The sequence below is a fragment of the Oryctolagus cuniculus genome, chromosome 7 (assembly GCF_964237555.1).
Source record: "Oryctolagus cuniculus chromosome 7, mOryCun1.1, whole genome shotgun sequence".
NCBI lineage: Eukaryota > Metazoa > Chordata > Mammalia > Lagomorpha > Leporidae > Oryctolagus > Oryctolagus cuniculus.
The window spans coordinates 140850279-140866522 of record NC_091438.1 but is presented as its reverse complement, the minus strand read 5'-3'; positions in this window follow the sequence as shown (position 1 = coordinate 140866522).

The window sequence follows — 16244 nt, the reverse complement described above, 5'->3', positions numbered from 1 at the left end:
TTGGGTTCCAAGCAACTTTTGCAGGATTGGTGTGATGGCGCAGTGGGGTGAGCTGCTGTTTGCAACCTGCCTGGCATTCCATACTGCAGCATTGGTTCAAGTCCTGGCTGCTCCGCTTGCTACCCAACTCTCTGCTGATGCACCAGGGAAGATAGTGGAGGATGGCCCAAGTGCTTGGGTCCCTGCACCCACATGGGCTCCTGGCTTCAGCCTGGCTCAGCCTGAGCTGTTGTGGGCATTTAGGGAGTTAGCCAACAGATGGAAGATCTCTCTCTCTCTCTCTCTCTCTCTCTCTCAAGCTGCTTTTCATATAAATAAATAAATACATCTTAAAAAAAAAAGAAAGAAAAAAATTTGCCAGTCCCAAAGTCATATTATCTGGATTTTTTCTATAATATTTATAGTTCTAGCTTTTTCATTTAGGCTCATCATCCATGGAGAATTGGCTTTAGTTATGGAAAAGACAAGGATTTAGACTAATTTTTCCCCAGGGTTCCAGCACTGGATACTGAAAGCATTTTCTTTCCTCCGTGGAATTAACTTGTCCCTTGGTCAAAAACCCACTAACTATATTTACTGTTATAACTAGTGTTTTTGTTTTGTTCTCTAATTGACTGTATACGATTTTTTATTTTTGTATGAACTTTGTATACTGTGACCTGGATAAATTAACTGTTAATTGTAGTAGATTTGGAGAAGGGCGGGGGAGGAGCATGGATTCCATCAGGGTCACTGTGTATGTGGTCACACAGGGTGTGACGACTAATACTTCTCCTCCAGGCTGTATGATTTCTTTACCTTGCTTTGTAGAATTGCCCAGGACTTCCTAGCACAGAATTAAAGAACAGAATCTTTGCCTTAGGACATCTCCGTGAAAATCTAGCCAGTGTTTCTCCATTAATTATGATGTTAGTCATAGATTTTTTAATGCTATTTTTTTAGAAGTTAATGTCTATTCCTAGTTTGCTGAGATTTTTTTTTTGTTATTGTGTGTCTGTGTCTGTGTGTGTTTGTTGGTCCAGTTTTTTTTAAGATTTATTTATTTATTTATTTATTTGAAATTCAGAGTTAAAGAGAGAAGGAGAGACAGAGAGAGAAAGATCTTCCATTCACTGGTTCACTCCCCAGATGACTGCAACAGCTTGTGCTGGGCCAGGTTGAAGCCGAGAGCCAGGAGCTTCTTCTGGGTCTCCCACATGGGTAGCCGTGGCCCAAGCACTTGGACCATCTTCTGCTGCTTTTCCCAGGTCATCAGCAGGAAGCTGGATTGGAAGTAGAGCAGCTGGGGCTTGAACCGGTGCCCAAATGGGATGTTGAAGTCTCAGGCAGTGGCTTAACCCACTGTACCATAATGCCTGCTCCATTTTTGTTTTTTAATAATGAATGGGTGTTAATTTTTGTAAAATGTTTATCTGAATCTTTGTGAGATTATTTTGTGGCTTTGATCTTTTTGTGTGCTAATATAATGAATTATAATAATTGATTTTTGAATGTTAAAACATTCATATTTATGGTTTAAACCTCAATTGGTTTATTTATTGTTTTATTCTTTTATTTATCACCAATATGATAATATTTTATTTATTTGAAAAGCAGAATTACAGAGAAACAGAGGCAGAGGCAGAGACAGAAAGATATTCCATCCATTAGTTCACTCTCCAGGTGCCAAAATGGCAAGGGCTGGCCGATCAAAGCCAGGAGCCAGAAGCTCCTTCTGGGTCTCCTTCGAGGGTACAGGGGCCCAAGTACTTGAGGCATCTTCCACTGCTTTCCCAGGCCGTAGCAGAGAGCTGGATCGGAAGTGGAGCAGCCGGGTCTCGAACTGGCACCCATATGGGATGCCACACTGCAGGTAGTGACTTTCTATTAGGTTCATGCAGGTCTCATAAAACAAAGTGGAAAGTGACCCTTCTTCCTCTGTTCTCTGAAAGAGTCTGTGTATGATTGGTGCTAACTTTTCCTTAAATGTTTAAGTTATCACTAAAGCCACTTGAGTCGACTTGGAGACATTTGTTAGTTTTGTTTTTTTTTTTTCAAATTTGATGTCTTTAATCAATATAGAGCTAGACTGACTCTTTCTGTGTTAGTTTTGCTGAACTATTTATTTCCAGGAATTCGTCCATTTTGCCTAAGCAGTGAAATCTGCTGACATAAAGTTGTTCATGGTATTCCATCCTCTGTCGTAGCTGTAGGGTCCGTAGTGATGCTCTCTCTTGCATCCTGAGACTGGAAATTGTTTGGGATGCCGGTGTTGCAGGTGGCAGCTTAACTCACTGTGCCACAAGGCTGCTGCCGCCTCCAGCCACCACGCCCTGCACTTCCACCCCCCGACAAACCCCTGATCTTTTTCCTGTTTCCACAGTTTTGCCTATTTCAGAATGTCATATAGTTGGAGTCATATAGTGCACGGCCTTTTTACATAAAATTTTATTTATTTGGAAGGCAGAGGGAGAGAGATGGAGACAGAGACAGAGAGACAGAGATCTCCCCTCTGCTGGTTCACTCACCAAACTCCCACGATAGCCAGGGCTGGGAACTCCACCCACGTCTGCCACATGGGTAGCAGAGAATCAATTTACTTGAGCCATCACCTGTGACCTCTAAGGGTGAACATTTGCAGGAAGCCAGATTTGAGAGCAAGGCTGAGACTCGAATCCGGGCACTCCAACATGGAAGGCAGGTGTCCCGAGCGGTGTCTTAACTGCTGTGTCCGGATCCCCCATAGTGTGCAGCCTCTTCTAGGTGTGAATTGTAGAAAGTTAGGTGAACTCTCTACTTAGTGTAGGATTAATCTTATGAGTCCAAAATCCACTGAAAATCGACCTCTGTAAAAAAAATATGAATGGGAAAGGGAGAGGGAGGAAGAAGAAGGTGGGAGTGCGATGGGAGGGAGGATGGGAGGGGGAGGAATCACCATGTTCCCAAATGTGTATATGCTAGATCCATGAGGTTTGTATTCCTTAGATAAAATTTAAAAAAATTAAAAAAGTTATCCTGCTTGAGACTTCTTGGACTTCTGGAACCTGAGGGCTAATATTTCCAATCAGTTCTAGTAAATTGCCAGCCATTGACCGTTCAGATATCGCTTCTCCCATTCTCCCTCTCCTCTGTCCTTGGGGCTCCAGTTAAACACATCTCGGTGCTTCTCATCCATTCTGTCTTACACTGCCTTCCGTGTGACTGCTTCATCTTTACGCCTTCAGGCCCTTTCTGGGTTATTCCTCCCGAACCTTCTTCCGGTTCATCGATTCTCTCTGCAGCTCAGTCCCATCTTCTTTAAACTCGCCACTGACTTTTTAATTTCAGCTATGGGATCGCTAATTTCTAGAAGTCCAATCTGCCTCATTTCAAATCTACTGTCACTTTTTTTTTTTTTTTTTTTTTTTTTTTTGACAGGCAGAGTGGACAGTGAGAGAGAGAGACAGAGAGAAAGGTCTTCCTTTTGCCGTTGGTTCACCCTCCAATGGCCGCCGCGGCCGGCGCGCTGCGGCCGGCGCACCGCGCTGATCCGATGGCAGGAGCCAGGAGCCAGGTGCTTTTCCTGGTCTCCCATGGGGTGCAGGGCCCAAGCACCTGGGCCATCCTCCACTACACTCCCTGGCCACAGCAGAGAGCTGGCCTGGAAGAGGGGCAACCGGGACAGAATCCGGCGCCCCAACCGGGACTAGAACCCGGTGTGCCGGCGCCGCTAGGCGGAGGATTAGCCTAGTGAGCCGCGGCGCCGGCTACTGTCACTTTTTATAATTACCCTCTTTTGCGCATTTTCAAGTTAGTCTTTTGCTTATTTACACCTACCTGTTTCTATTCTACGTAAGGTAACTCAGGTATTTGAATTCTTTATGGGCTCATTTCCTTGTCTCTTCTTTCTTTCTTTCTTTTTTTTTTTTTTTTTTTTTTTTTATTTGACAGGTAGAGTTATAGACAGTGAGAGAGAGAGTCAGAGAGAAAGGTCTTCTTTCCGTTGGTTCACTCCCCAAATGGCCACAACAGCCGGCGCTACGCCAATTCTAAGCCAGGAGCCAGGTGCCTCCTCCTGGTCTCCCATGTGGGTGCAGGTGCCCAAGCACTTGGGCCGTCCTCCACTGCACTCCTGGGCCACAGCAGAGAGCTGGACTGAAAGAGGAGCAACCGGGACTAGAACCTGGCGCCCATATGGGATGCCGGCGCCGAAGGCAGAGGATTAACCAAGTGAGCTATGGTGCAGGCCTCTGTCTCTTCTTTCTTCTGGTGCCTGACATGGGACCCCACATCCTGTGTGTCCGATTACGCTTTACCGTGTGCTCGCCTCAGTGCTGGAAAACTTACCTGTGGGACCTGGTGTGGAGCCAAGGCTGAAGGCGCCCCACTGAAGAAGAGGCCCAACTGCTTCCTCCAGGAGCCAGAGGTGCAGTCGGGGTCGCCTCAGTGCGAGTTGAAGGCCTGAGACTGCAGATCTGGTAGGAGACACGGACTAAGGCTGTAAGTCTGTACGGGAGCCGAGAGCACAGATCTTTGGGATCCCGGCTTCTGGGGGAAGTTCTTCTATTTGACCTCCTATCACGTGCTCTTGACCAGGAGGTCAACCGAACAGCAGCACAAGTCGGCTGAAATCAGAGAGCCAAGATCTGCCTAGTTTCACTACAATTCTCCTTTCCTTTCCTTTCCTTTCCCTTCCCTTCCCTTCCCTTCCCTTCCCTTCCCTTCCCTTCCCTTCCCTTCCCTTCCCTTCCCTTCCCTTCCCTTCCCTTTCCTTTCCTTTCTTCTTTTCTTTCTTTTTTAAGATCTATTTATTTATTTGAGAGGTAGAGTTACAGACAGAGACATGGAGACAGAGAGAGAGAGAGGTCTTCCATCTGCTGGCTCACTACCCAAATGGCTGCAATGGCAGGAGCTGGGCCTATCCGAAGCCAGGAGCCAGGAGCTTCTTCCGAGTCTCCCGTGTGGGTGCCCCTGCACTTGGACCATCTTCTACTGCTTTCCCAGGCTATAGCAGAGAGCTGGATTGGAAGTGGAGTGTCTGGGACATGAACCCATGTCCATATGGGATGCCGGCACTGCAGGCAGAAACTTAACCTGCTACACCACAGCACTGGCCCCCCATGGCTTCAGCTTTGTTCTGGGGCCTCCTTGCCCTCTGTTACAATAACACAAGGGTGTTCTTCATTGTTTTCAACAGCAGAATTCCTCTGAGTAGCTTAGCCTGGCATTCCCATGAAAAGGAAGCCCGCCAGATGCCACACTCTGTTTTATAGAGATGGAAACAGTGGCTCCGAGAGGTGAGGCCTCTTGCTCAGAGTCTCTCAACCAATAAGAAATAGAGCTAGGGGGCAGGTGCTGTGGCATAACAGGTAAAGGCGCCACTGAAGTGCCAGCATCCCTTAGGGGTGGCAGTTCAAGTCCCAGCTACTCCACTTCTGATCCAGCTCTCTGCTAAAGCCTGGGAAAGCAGCAGAAGATGGCCCAAGACCTTGGGGCCCTGCACCCGTGTGGGAGACCTGGAGGAAGCTCCTGGCTCCTGGCTTCAGATCAGCACAGCTCCGTTACAGCCATTTGGGGAGTGAACCAGCAGATGGAAGACCTCTCTCTCTCTCTCTCTCTCTCTCTCTCTCTCTCTCTTTCTCTCTGATTCTCTCTTTCTGTAGCTCTACCTCTGAAATAAATAAATACAATATTTCAAAAAAAAAAAAAAAAAAAAAAGAACTAGAGGCAGACTGCAGCTCACGGGCTGTCAGGCACCAGATCTAGGATCTCTTCTCCACTCCCAGGTGCCGGTTCAGCCTCGAGTTCCCAAATCAGCCACCAGGGGGCAGTGGTGCTCAGCGAGCGGAACAGCCTAGGGCTGCTTCTGGGAGGCCTGGGCTTCTCACTGTCAGAGAAAAGCGAAAATCATTTCGCTTAGGATTCCAAGCCCTGTTTCACTTATGCTTCGTTTCATTCATCAAACTCTGGCTGATGCCTCCTCTGACACAGAGGAGAGGGCACGGAGATCAGTCACAGCCTGTCCTACCCTTGAGGACCTCCGGTGCAATCAATCTTCTCCAGCCTGGGTTTGTCACCTGCTGGGCTTTGCTCCCTGCACTGAAGCTCCTCCCCTCCCCATCACTGCCTGGACCACTCTCTCAGGCCCAGCTCAGACACCAGCTCCTACAGGCGTCTCTCAACCGCCACCCCCACCCCCAGGATCAGAGTCCTCCCTCCCTCTCCCGCGTCCGCAGACCTGATTCTGCATCTCCATCTGGCCACCTGCTTGCTTCACCCTGCAGGGCAGGCCCACCCCACCCCACCCCCAACCCTGGAGCCCTGGTGCCAGCCCAGGATACAAGCCGGGACCCAGGGAGATCGGCTGGCTGGGGCTCCTGGTAAGGCTGTGGGAGGGGAGACAGTGGCTCTGCCCCAGTCCTAAACCTTCGGGAGTCCAGCTTCCCGCCCATGGCTGAGAAGCTTCCAGCCGCAGGAACCATTGGATGTTAGAGGGAGAGAGAGAGAGAGAGAGGAGAAACCATCATAGCCGAAGAAAACGCAGGAGTTTCTGGTTAATTTTGGAGTTAGGAAGACTTTTCCATGCCTCCAAGCTAGAAGCCATAGGGAAAAAAAGTAGCCATAGGTCTCTCTTACGCTTTGGAAGGACTGCTCAGCCTTGCTCCTGAGGAGATAACCACAAATATAAGATGCATCGAGATGCTGTGTTTCGGCTCTCAGACGGGCAGAGATGCAAAGGTTTTATAACAGTCCTGGGGCAGCCCCGAGCAGCGGGGGCCTGTGCTTGGTTGCTAGGGGCAGGGAGGACAGAGCAAGCCTGGCAGTGTCTCCCGAAAGTAAAAAATACCTGGGGCGGGCAGAGCCTGCAGGTGGCCTGCGCTGGCTTTCTCGGCTGCACAGTGCCCTGTGCTTGCCTGCGCGTGTGGAACCTGACTCTGATGAGAGTGTGTTCTCGGTGATTCTAAGGGCAGTCCCCAGTCAGGAAGGTGACCCCGAGGGGGCTGCACCTGATCACGTGGATCCTTTTCAAGCAGCAAGTTCATGCTGGCTGGAGACGCCAGAGACTCCAAGCGTGGGAGGAATCCATCGCAAGCCCCATGGCAAGGAGTGTGGGGCCCCGGGGAGCCGGGGGCGGCTGCAGGCTGACAGCGAGCAAGGACACAGGACTCAGATTCTGCAAAGATGAGCTTTGTAGGCAGGTTCTCCTCCAGAGCCTCCACGGTCCGCGCCGTGGTTCTGCCCTGCGCAGAGAGCCAGCGGCACCACGCAGGCTGTGAGCGACCCTGGGGATGGTGGCGCGCTGCCGTGTTGCCGCCCTCTCTTACGTGGCCATAGAAACAGACAGTGACGTCATTCCACTTTGGGGGATTTCGCCTGTGCACGTATGAAGCAGTGACCGTTTATCATAGCACATTTGCGACACCAAAAAACAAAGCCAAAGCAAAACTAGAAACAACATCCATCAATAAGAAATTGGTTTAATGAATTATTTCTATCTATATTATAGGATATTATTCAGCATTATAAAAGAAACTGGAAGATCTTTAATTACTGGTAAAGATCTCTGAGATTTGTGATTGATTAAAAGCTACAACAGGGTGTAGGCAATTGGTTACATTTTCTGTGGAAATAATCGTTAAATATACAGTTGCTCTGGGGGCAGGTGCTTGGGGCAGAGTTACGATGCCACTCGGGACAGCCGCCTCCCATACTCGAGTGCCTGGGTTCAAGTCCCCGCGCTCCTGCTGATCTGGCTTCCTAGGAGGCAGCGGTTGGGCCCCTGCCACTCCTGGGGGCTCTGGGCCCCTGACTTTGTCCCAGGCCAGCTTCAGCTGTGGCTTACATTTGGGGAGTGAGCCAGCCAATGGAAGACTGTGTGTGTGTGTGTATGTGTGTGAGAGAGAGAGAGAGAGAGAGAGAGAGAGAGAAAGAGAGAGAGAGAGAGAGAGAGAGGCTGGCACTGTGGCATAGCAGGTAAAGCTGCCGCCTGGAAGAAGCTCCTGGCTCCTGGTTTCAGATTGGCAAATCTCCAGCCATTGTGGCCAACTGGGGGGGTGAACCAGCAAGTGGAATACCTCTCTCTCTCTCTCTCTCTCTCTCTGCCTCTCCTCTCTCTGTGTAACTCTGACTTTCAAATAAATAAATAAATCTTTAAAAAGAGAGGGAAACTCTGGTTTTCAAATAAGTAAAAGTTTAAAAATATTTTGAGGACTAGCCGGCGCCGTGGCTCAATAGGCTAATCCTCCACCTTGCGGCGCCGGCACACCGGGTTCTAGTCCCGGTTGGGGCACCGGATTCTGTCCCGGTTGCCCCTCTTCCAGGCCAGCTCTCTGCTATGGCCAGGGAGTGCAGTGGAGGATGGCCCAGGTGCTTGGGCCCTGCACCCCATGGGAGACCAGGAAAAGCACCTGGTGCGCCGGCTGCAGCGGCGGCCATTGGAGGGTGAACCAGCGGCAAAGGAAGACCTTTCTCTCTCTGTCTCTCTCTCTCACTGTCCACTCTGCCTGTCAAAAAAAAAAAAATATATTTTGAGGACTATAATCACTTTTGTACTTGTGTAAAGGAATCCTGAAAGAATACAGAAGGCCATAGTAAAAAGCTGTGACCTTTAGCGGGGGCGGGGGGGATGAGGGTTCAGGGCACAGCGGATGAGGCACAGAGAGGCCAGAGCGTGGAGGGGGCCAGGAGCCAGGAGCCTGCACTGCCTGCTGGCTCGCTCACTCTCTCTGTCCCTCTCTCTCTCTCTCTCTCTCTCTCTCTATATATATATATATATATATAAAATTCTGAGCCACAAGAACATCAATAATTGAAAATCAAACAAAGGAGATTGTTTTAAGATGAGCCGGTGGAGTTCTGTCCTCCCAGATCCCTCCTGGGCCAGCCTCTGCAGGTGGACGTGAGGGTCAGTGCCCGGAACCCTTGCCCTCTGGTGCCCGTCTCCCCCATCCACGCTCTCTCTCCTGAACTAGGGGAGCCAGAGAGAAGAACTCAATTAGCTGCATCTGAGCAAATCTCTCTGGGACTCAGTTTTTCCCATCTACAAAATGGACATGATAATGCCCAGTTGGGGGTGAGATGAGGTAACCCCCGTCCTTGCTCAGTTCACAGGTGCCCAGCTCGTGTGCTGGCTAGGGCAGGGATGCAGGAAGGGTCAGCCCATGCAGAGGGCTTCAGCAAGCACCTCATAGGTGGGCGATAAACAGTAAGACCCTCGGCTTCCTGCTCCTCGCTCTGTGGCTGCGGCCCCATTCCTCTCCCTCTCTGTCTCCGTTCCTTCGGTCACAGAAGAGAAGGCGGGACTGAATGAATGAACTCTCTTTGATTTCTGTGACTTAAAACCCTCGGTGACCGTGGAAGACACCTCGGCGGCAGCAGTTTGCTCAAGGTCACGTGGCACATCAGAGGCGGGAGGCCCCCGACTCCCAGCCTGGTCCCGGCCCTGCATGTCTCTGCCCAGTCCATCTGCAGCCGCAGCCACATGGTGACCCCGGTGACTCTCCAGGGAGCTCTCCTAGCACCCCAGGTTCAGCTCATCACTACAGAAGAGCTGCAGCCACCCCGCCCGGTATCTCCCTCGGCCCCTCCCCGGCTGCACCTGCCCCCACGGGAAGTGTGGAGTGACACAGGTGCATTGCTGGGGCTCCCTGGAGAGGGCACCCTGGGGTGGGGCGAGGCGGGCTGAGACTTCTAGGCACCCACAAGCTGGGGCTCCCAGCTGCCCCAGGACAGCCTCCAGCTTCCAGCCCCTCCCCTGCAGCTCTGCCCTGCTGCGTCCCAAGCTCCCAGCCTGGAGGGAGTTCTTTTTGCAACCCAGTGCCAGAGAGATGGGCCGCGCCAGCCTTGTGGCGCCTCACGGGCTCCTGGGCTTCAGGGCAGCCTTGGGGTCCCCGGGGGACAGCCCGGCTCCCGGTCCTCCATGTGCCCGCTGACACTGAGCCTTGGTGCAGCCCGCAGTGTTGGAGGCCACACCGCCATTCGTGTGTGTGCTTCCGACAGTGACGCAGGCCTGTCCATGGCAATGGGCACCAGAGGCCTCTGCTCCGAGAGGCGGGGCTGTTCCATGCCGTCCAGGAGGACGCGACAGAGGCCAGAGAGGGCCCCGTGCCAGTGCAGGCGGGCGTGCAGAGATTCTAGACTGACTCTTCTCATCCTGTTTGGACTGCCTTTATCTGGTTTTAGCAGGGGTTGACTCAAGAGGTTTGAGCCAGTTCACACCAGTTCTAGCCGGTGTTCAAAGCTGTGGGCTTGAGTCTACGCTCAGCATTCATCCGTGACTGCTTCGATCTGGGCGCGTTTCAGGACAGCAGGTGCCTTGTGTCCCTGTGTCATCAGAACGGCGTGACAGACGTGAATCCGTGGAATGTTCACTGCTGTCCTGCGGGTCGGGGCTGTCATTCGTGTCTTCGTGCACACAGGGAGAAACAGGCATGGAGCGTGTTAGAAGCTTGAGAGGTTGCACAGGGGCTGAGGTTGCAGCCAGGGCCTGGCCCTGCCTCGTGTGGCTTTGAGGCCGAGCTTCTGTCCTCGGGGTCGCACTCTCACAGTGCAGAGTGCGCGCATGTGGAGCGCTTGGAGACCTTGCAATGCATTCTGGGAGGCTTTGTTCTGCTGTGGGCACCACAGGCTGTTGGGTGCTGGCTTGAACTGCACGCGGCCTTGACACCAGCACACACTCACCTTGACGCATGCATCTCAGGCCCCCTGGGTCCTTGACCTGGAGAACCACGTGTTAATTTTCCAGGGCTGCCCTAGCAAACTGCCACAAACTTGACTGCTGAACGCAGCAGGACTTTGCTGTCTCCCAGGTAACTGGAGGCCGGAAGTGCAGCCTCAAGGTGTGGGCAGGGCTGCTCTGGCTCTCTTGGGAGGCTGGGGTCATCCTTGCCTCCTGCAGCTTCCGGCTGCAACTCAGCTCTGTGCATTCCTGGACTCCAGTCTCTGCCTCTGTGGCCACACCGCCCCCTCCCTGCTCTGTCCTCAGGGAATATCCTCCGAGGTCCCTTGCCAGTGGGTGTCGGAACCACCCACATAATCCAGGATGATCTCCTCTTAATTATATCCACGACTTCTCATTTTCCAAATAAGGGTGCATTCGCCAGTTCTGGGAATGAGGACTCGGACGAGTCCTTTTCAGGGCCTCCCGTCAACCCCACCCCCACCCTGAAGGCCACATCGGGGGCATCTGTGTGCTGACTCAGCTCTAGGATTCTTCCTGTCCCCGCCTGGGGGTGGAAAGGGCCGAGGGTCGGCGTGCCTCCAGCACCTTCCGAGACACCTCTGTTACTTGGCCTGGCTGGAAAGACCAAGGTGTCTGCAGCAGGGGCTCGAGGCCAGCGCAGCTCCTGGAGGCACTAGCTGGCGCCAACACCAAGCTCACCCTCCCCACGGAAAGTGATCTTGAACTGAGGCCCAGCAGATAATTAGGAGCCGAGAGGGAGCCTTAACCCCGAATCCTTCCAGCGCAGGGTTTGCAGAAGGCCAGCGATCCAGATACAGACGGGACGGAGAATGACCTCATTACTCCGCCAACAGACTTCACAAGGAAAAGGCGCTCAGTGGCCTTTTGTCCCCCTCCAGAGAAGAGGGGGGAGCCGTGTCCCTTTTCTGCACTGCCCTCTGCTGTGGTTTGGCACTGGTTGGGGGTCCCCCAAAGATCCACGTGCTAAAGGCTGGGCTCCCAGGGTCTTACCTTAATGGTGCTAAGAGGGTGGACACCAGAGGCAAGGGCTTTGGGACCAGACTACCCTGGGTTAGGTTGTTGGGGCGGAGCCCCCGTGAGCCAATCATGGTGGCTTTGAAAGGAGTGTGCCTTTGCCATAGGAGGCTCTGCACTGCCTTGGGGTGCTGCCAGCAAGAATGCCCCCACCCTACGCCCAACCTCCTGAGCCTGACTGTGACCGTCCAGAGCAGTGAGGCAGAACCAGCCCCCGCCTTCTTCGGGAGCTTGTTTGAGCCGTTTAGTTACGGTGATGAAAAGCTGGCTCCGAATCTCACTTCTGGTCGCAGCTGGCGGTGCGAGCTCTGCTGGGCGTGAGAGCAGACTTGCCTCTCGGACAGCAAAGGCCGATGCCCACGCCCAGTAGCTGGGGCCATCTTGACCCTGGGCAAGCCACAGGGCCTTGCTGAGTCCTGACCCCGCCGTCTGTAAACTGGAGACACCAGTTCCCCAGCACACGTCCCACATGTGGCGCCCGCAGTGTATGGTCACAGGCTCTCAAGTGGACTGGCAGGCAGGGACATCACAAGTTCATGATCACGACCCAGGCGCTTGCCATGCACTGCCAGATCCCTGCTCTTTCTCAAGTGACCTTGACAGGGATGATCATCTCACTCCCCATCCTCCTGCCTTCATCCCCTCCGTTTTCCCTCTCTTTGCCTGTGACCAGTGTGTACCCCACAGGAAGCCAGAAACCCCGGTGTTGCCAATGTGGTACAGTGAGTTGAGCTACCACCTGCAACACGGGCATCCCCATACAAGCCCCAATTGGAGTCCTGGCTGCTCCACTTTTGACCCAGCTCCCTGTTAATCCACCTGGGAAAGCAACAGAAAATGGTCCAAGGCCTTAGACCCCTGCTACCCACGTGGGAGACCCGCATGGAGTCTCTGGCCTGGCTCAGCTCTTTCTCAGTAACTCTGCCTTTCCAGTAAATAAAATGAATCTGAAAAGAAAACAGAAAGCTCAGTGGCCTCAGTGGGAAGCCCCTCGCCTCTGCATGGCTGGTTCTCCGGCCTCATCGCCTCCTCCCTCTGCCTCACAGGTGACCGTCCCTGCCGCCATCAGAAGCCAGCGCCAGCCTCCTGGCTCCGGGTGCCCTCGCCTCCCCCCATCCAGAACTCAGCTCCTTGGCAACCCCTCCTCTCCACGGCATCAACTCCGTCCCGTGTGCCGGTTGCTCATGTCTGCACAGAGACCGGCCGTGCCTCTCCCTCGCTGGACAGCTCCTTCTTCCCGGGGGGTCCCTCCCAGCCTGTGCTCCGTTGTTCTGCCTCCTTTCCACTAACGCCTCCTAAAATATCGTCTCTGCTTGTCCTTGTCCCCACTTCCAGCCTCACTGTCCCTGCGAGCCTGTCCTCATCCCACTCGCCCCACTTCCCTGTGGCCAAACCCAGGGGACATTTCTTGACCTCATCGTCACTACCTGTCAGCGGCAGCCCACACAAGCATTCTCGCCCCCGCATCCTGCCGGCTGCTGCTGCTGCTTAAAAATTCATTGGTGAGACAGAGCCACTGGTTTCATTTCCCAAGTGCCTGCAATGGCTGGGACTGGGGTGGACCAGAGCTGGGAGCCAGGAGCCAGGAATTCCATCCAAGTCTCCCATGAGGGTGGCAGGGACCCAATTACTCGAATCCTCGCTGTTGCCTCCCAAGGCTTGCATTCGCAGGAAGCCAGCGTCAGGAGCTGAGGGTGGCTAGGAGCCCAGGCCTTCAGATAGGGGGCGCAGGTGTCCCAACTGGCGGCTTAAGCTCCGGCCCCCATGCCTGTTCCTCCACCGACTTCTCCACACAGTCCCCACCTGCCTCTCCCAGCTCCCAGGCCACACCTGCTGGGTTCAACAACCCCTCCTTTCTGCCAAGTTCTTCACGTGGGAGCCTCCCAAGGCCCCGGCGTCCTTCCTTCTTCCAGGCTGATGGAAATGAACACAGGCCCCATTGTACTCCACTGGTCAGGTCCCACCCAGATCTGAGGGTCAGGGCTAGTCTGCGCCTGTCAGGGGAGCAGGAACAGAGATCTGTAGCCATCTTTAACCACCACCCCCACCACCACCACCAAAGTGAGACACCAAGAAGCCTTCTGTGATTTGTCCTCCCTCGTGCCCAGCATGTCTGCCCCTTCTTTGCGTCTGTCAGTTCCACCTCCAGAACGCTGTCTCACAGGTGCCTCTCTGCCAGCTGGCACTGCCGCCAGCCTCGCTGGAACCTCGGCGTCTCCAGCCGCCTCGTCACTCCTCCCTGAATCCACTCTGTTGGCTACAGGGCTTCTGCACGTGCAACTCAGACTATTTCACACTCACTCAGGTTTCAGTTTCTTCCGTGTCCAGAAGACAATTTAAGGGGCCAGCAGTGTGGCACAGCCAGTTAAGCCTCAGCCTGCAGTGCTGGCATCCCATATGAGCGCTGGCTCAAGTCCTGGCTGCTCCACTTCCGCTCCAGCTCCCTGCTCATACGCCTGGGAAAGCAGCAGAAGACGGCCCAAGTGCTTGGGCCCCTGCCACTCATATGGGAGACCTGGAGGAGGCTCCTGGCTCCTGGCTTTGGCCTGGCCCAGCCCCAGCTGTTGTGGCCAATAAGGGAGTGAACCAGCAGAAGGAAGCACCTTCTTTCTGTGTATGTGTCTCTCCCTGTCTGTCTCTGTAACTCTCCTCTCAAATAAATAGATCTTTAAGAAGAAAAGAAGAATACGATAATTCAAGCTCCCAAATACAGCCTGAGGGTCCCATTCCATCTGCCCCAGCCTCCTCCCGGCTCTAACTCTCGCCTGCCTGCCTCCCTCCCAGAAGCTGGGTGCCTCTATTTCTCCAGTAGACCAACTTGGGCCAGGTCTCCGGGCTTCTGCTCCTGGAAACCCTCCCCTGGGCTAGGGCTGGCCGTTGCCTCCTCATCCTTCAGGTTTCAGCTTACACACTATTGCGGGGCTGGCGCTGTGGCGTAGCGGGTAAAGCCACTGCCTGCAGTGCCAGCATCCCATATGGGCACCAGTTCTAGTCCCGGCTGCTCCACTTCCAATCCAGCTCTCTGCTAGGGCCTGGGAAAGCAGTAGAAGATGGCTTAAGTCCTTGGGCCCCTGCACCCACGTGGGAGACCTGGAAGAAGCTCCTGGCTCCTGGCTTTGATTGACCATTGCAGCCAACTGGGGAGTGAACCAGCAGATAAAAGACCTCTTTCTCTCTCTCTCTCTCTGCCTCTTTTTCTCTCTGTGTGTAACTCTGACTTTCAAATAAATAAATCTTTAAAAAACACTATTTTCTTCCTTTTTTTTTTTTTTTTTGACAGGCAGAGTGGACAGTGAGAGAGAGAGAGACAGAGAGAAAGGTCTTCCTTTACCATTGGTCCACTCCCTAATGGCCGCTGCGGCCGGCACGCTGCGGTCAGCGCACTGCACTGATCCGAAGCAGGAGCCAGGTGCTTCCTCCTGCTCTCCCATGCAGGTGCAGGGCCCAAGGACTTGGGCCATCTTCTACTGCACTCCCGGGCCACAGCAGAGAGCTGGACTGGAAGAGGGGCAACCGGGACAGAATCCGGTGCCCTGACCGGGACTAGAACCTGGTGTGCTGGCGCCGCAGGCGGAGGATTAGCCTATTGAGCCGCGGCGCTGGCCATATTTTCTTCCTTTTTTTAAAAAAAAAAAAAGATTTATTCATTTATTTGAAAGGCAGAGTTTCAGAGACAGAAGGATAGACACAGAGAGATCTTCCATCTGCTGAATCACTCCTCCAATGGCTGCAACAGCCAGGGCTGGGCCAGACAGAAGCAAGGAACCAGGAGCTTCGTCTGGGGCTCCCACACAGGTGGCAGGGACTCAAGGACCTGGGCCATCTTCCACTGCTTTCCCAGGCATATTAGCAGGGAGGATGGGAAGTGGAGCAGCCGGGACTCGAACCAGCACTCATACTGGATGGTGGCATCATGGGCAGCAGCCTAACCTGCTGTGTCACATCGATGGCCCCTCAAACACTATTTCCCTGAGGCCGCCTTGGCCACCACCTGCTATGCGCGTGTGCACTCGCCATTTGGGGATGATTTCTTGATCCGTTTCTTCCTCATTTATCTGTCCATCTCCCACTCAACTGCACAGCTCACCACAACAGGGGCTGTGTCCATGTGGTACCTTGCACAGAGCCTGGCACTCGGGAAACACTCCACAAACACTGGTGGGATGAGCAAGAAAACGGTGGAGCACACCACCTGGCAAGCCACAGCACGGCCTGTCACTCTTCCGCATGGCCCAGAACCTTGTCTGCTACAAGTTCTGGCATGTTCCAGCAGCACTCATTCTGCCTGTCACGCAGCCACTCCCCCCCAACCCCGAGTGGGGGGATGCTCCTCATGACATCATGTGGGGAAGCCCAACACGTCACAACATGGCCCAACACGCGGCAACGTGGACCTGGCCTGGATCGCCCACTTAGGCCCAGGCGTCACTGCTCTGAGCTCTGGCCATGTCCAGAGGTCCCCGGGGCCAGCTGAGCCCCCAGGCCCCAAATAGTGGATCCTGGGCCAGTGATCCAGGATAAAGGTCCATTCTGAGCACCCAGAGCCTTCAGGGGTAGGAGGGGCTCTGGG